Raw genomic sequence first — 3,982 nt, forward strand, 5'->3', positions numbered from 1 at the left:
TTCATATTTTACTTTTTTCACAACTATCAGATATACGGCCCTGTTCTAGTTTTCACTTCCGAAAGATTCACACGGATTCGAATTTCCCAGACTGGTTCCATAATTCACTTCCGAAAGAACTGCACAAAATCGAATTTCCCTCTGTTGTTACTCTGTTAAATATATTTAAATTTGGCAGTATTTACTTTTTGTTTTGTTTAATTATTTAAATAAACTCCGCGATAGCTTTATAAGTCAATAATATTTTGAGAACAAGGACATTCAAAAAGTCTGAAGGCAATGCAAAAGTTACTTTGAATCGCCGAATTCTTAAAAATAATAATTTAAATATACTCACTTTTCAAATAAGCCCAAAATATAAACATTTTCACAAGGAAACAAGAGAAAACGCGCTAGTCAAAAACTTTAACTATTCGGGTATTGTTCAGTTTTTTCTTCTGTGCACTTCCTATATTTTCTTCCGAAGGTATATACAAATGTACTCCTTTTTTTCTGTTCTCTTTATTATACCCGTTACTCGTAGAGTAAAAGAGTAAGAGCCGAGTTGATCTAGCCATGACCGCCTGTCCGTCTGTCTGTCTGTCTGTCCGTCTGTATGAACGCTGAGATCTCGGGAACTACAAAAGCTAGAAAGTTGGGATTTCCCACACATATTCTTTGGCTTCCTACACAGCGCAAGGTTATTTCAGCCGAGGGCCACGCTCCTTCTAACGCCCACAATCGCACACAAAGGATTTTAAAAGGAGTCTGGCGCCTACACCTTTCAAGATATAAGAAAAGTAAAAATGCAGTGTTATGGTGTTCATCAATACTTATCAAAATGTAGAAAAAATTTTTCAAATCGGACCATTCGTTAAAAAGTTATGCCCGATCAAAGTTTTCTATCTCTATCTCCCTCGCACTTCCTTTAGCTGAGTAACGGGTATCTGATAGTCGGGGCACCCGACTATAGCGTTTTCTCTTGTTTTTCTATTTTGTTTAAGCAAAAACAGAGTTAAATAAAATATTTGGCGCTTGATTTATTCAGAAACTTCAACAGAGATTTGTGTGATGAAACACGAGTTGGATTGGCAATGCTCTTATGTAACATACAGCAGGTGACTGACTGCGTCACTTATGTATATGTATGTGTGGGCGTTTGTGTATGTGCGCGTTTGTTATTAAATAAATTGACTGAAATACATACATACACGCACGCGAAGCCACAAAAGTCCAGTCAGTCACAGCTGAGAGGAAAGTCGAGCTGAGTCCTGGCGCTGGATCTGTTCTGGCCCTAGGTAGTTCATCATGTCATGAAAATTGTATGGAAATTTAATTGAAAACATAAGCCAAGGATAACAGGCCAAAAAGGACAGGCAATCGCACACCCACTCCCACATCCGAGCGGGGTGGGCACGAGTAAACGAGACGGGGCAAACATAACAAATACGGCCGTCATCTGCCCCATCTCGACCCCCGTTTCCGTGACGCTCGTTGTTTCCTGCCGTGCACAGAAAGTGAACGAAATGATATAAATAAATAAGCAAACTACAAGATAAAGCTATTTGCAATTTGATTGTCAATTTTCATGAGACCTAGAAGGGAAGTTTGGGCAGCGGTGGAGCCCTCTCGGCTTTGGGAAAAGTTGAGTTGTGATTGTCAGGACGTTTCCGCAGTAAAAAGGAACTTTTTCCTGTAAGTTTCGGTTCATCTGTCAGTGGTTAAAGTCACTTATTCATTGATGCAGTCAATCAAATTTCATGAGTGATTTTTGTTATGCCGAGAAAACTTTGTTGCTTTCCTGTCAATTTTCATTTACATTTTTACGGTTGATTGCATCGAATGGTATTTTACGTCCTTTTCATTTCGTTACTGCTTCACAATATTCTTTCATTCCTTGAAGTTAAATTGCATTTGGTCCACTATATTTTTAGTCCAACATTTTGCTCATAGTTATGAAGTGCCGGGGCCCCATCAAAGCCGCAGCCATTTACAATTCACCTCACCCATCACTTATTAAAAGGACCACTTCAAAGACCTTTTCATCGTCGAGGACCAGGATAAACGAGAAACCTATTTAAAAAACGCTTTATTCTGGAAGAACTTACTGGCCTGTGCTATTTTATAAAAAGTTTAAACATATTTTTTCTACTTCAGACGTTTTTATTTTTGAGAATTTTTAACGTTTAAAATCAACTCACAAAACAAGAGAGAACGCTATAGTCGGGTTGTTGTCCCTACTATGTAATACCCGTCACTCGGCTAATTGCGTATAACTTTTTATTGAATGGTCCGATTTGACCATTTCGATAGGTATAAATATACACAACAAAATTGCATTTATACTTTTCGGATATCTTTAAAGGTGTGGGCGCCAGAGATATTTTAAAATCGTTAGTGGGCGATTGTGGGCGTTAGAGGGGGCGTGGCGCCCAACCTTCTAGCTTTTGTACTTTCCGAGATCTCAGCGTTCATACGGACGGACAGACGGACATGGCTATATCGACTCGGCTTGTGACCCTGATCAAGAATATATATACTTTATAGGGTCGGAAACGCTTCCTTCTCCCTGTTACATACTTTTGCACGAATACAATATACCCTTTTATTCTACGAGTAACGGGAATAACTATTGTGTAGTAAAGTTTCGACAATCAGCTGATCGTAAAACTGGTTTTCGCTGGAATATCTCAAAATCAATTTTTTGATTTTTGGCTTATGGCAGCGACCACTGAGCACTGCGCTGTAATTTCCTGTTTAATAGTTTCCGGATCTAAGCTATATAGATTTCGAAAATACCATGATGGATAAATGTACGTAAAAAGTGCAAAAAACTAAAGAAGAAAAAATACGGCATACTTTTGGGCTCTCATAGCAAAGCTTATCAAAATAGCTCGACTTCGAGTTAAGCCTTCAATTAAAACTTAAAGTACCGAAAACTAAGGCAAAACCGCATCGAGTCGGCGGGCTACGCATTTAGTAAATTAATCAACGAATTTTTTTTTAGGGAATGAACTAATTTGGGGATGGCACTCAAAGGCACTTGAAAAGCAACGCACTCATTTGTAGTGTTGGGTTGCTCATGAGTGAGTGAACAAAAAAGAGTTGCTCACTAAACTGAGTGAGTGAACATGTTCCTTCGAACTTTTTCTTTATTGTTCACTTCCCAGTGGCGCAATCCGCATTCGGCCGAAATTGGGTATGGAGAGAGAATGCATTCGAGAAGGTATATTCGTAATCGATCGTTTCTCCAGCTTCTGGAACGTAGGGTTTCCTGCTCTCCCTTTTCATCGGGACTTCGGGAATCGTTCGGGTCGCACGTTTTTTTTCTGTTGAACGTTTCTATGATTTTTTAATTACGCACACATCCGAGCGCCTTTGTTTTTTTCAGCAAGTTTTGGTTTCCACGGCATGTTGTTTGTATAATTTTTTGTCTACTCTTTTTTAACGCACTTTTTTCTTGCAACGCGTCACTTGTGTTTTGGAACTTTGCAGAGTCTGACGTGTTATGGTAAAATATAGTGGAAATTTTAATGTATTATATGGGAAGTACAGCTAAACATTCTTAATAAATTGACAACTAATTTCCCATTTATTCTTAAATATAGATGCTGTAATAAAAAATGGACTAAGTAGCTTATTCTACGTTACAATGATGCCAGCTGTCTTAATAAAACAAATAATAAAATTATAATGGCGGAAATTTGCCTTCGAGAATCGATTCCGACCGCCATACTTCGAAGCCGGAATGCATTCGGTTTCATACCACAACACTGTTTACGATTCCATAAGGTTGGCCGCGTTTTCCGTTAGTGTACCTTCAAAACCGCATACTTCGAATCGAGAAAGTAGGCGGTAGCCGAGCACACTTCGTGCTGCATTACCGTCCTATATACTGTTGCATATAGGGTGGTAATCTATTCGCTTTACTGAGTGGCATACCAAGTATATGAGGCTGTAATGCAAGTGCATTACCGAATAGGATACCTGGTTTATAGGTTTG

Source organism: Drosophila takahashii, chromosome 2L, assembly GCF_030179915.1.
Source record: "Drosophila takahashii strain IR98-3 E-12201 chromosome 2L, DtakHiC1v2, whole genome shotgun sequence".
Taxonomy (NCBI): Eukaryota; Metazoa; Arthropoda; class Insecta; order Diptera; family Drosophilidae; genus Drosophila; species Drosophila takahashii.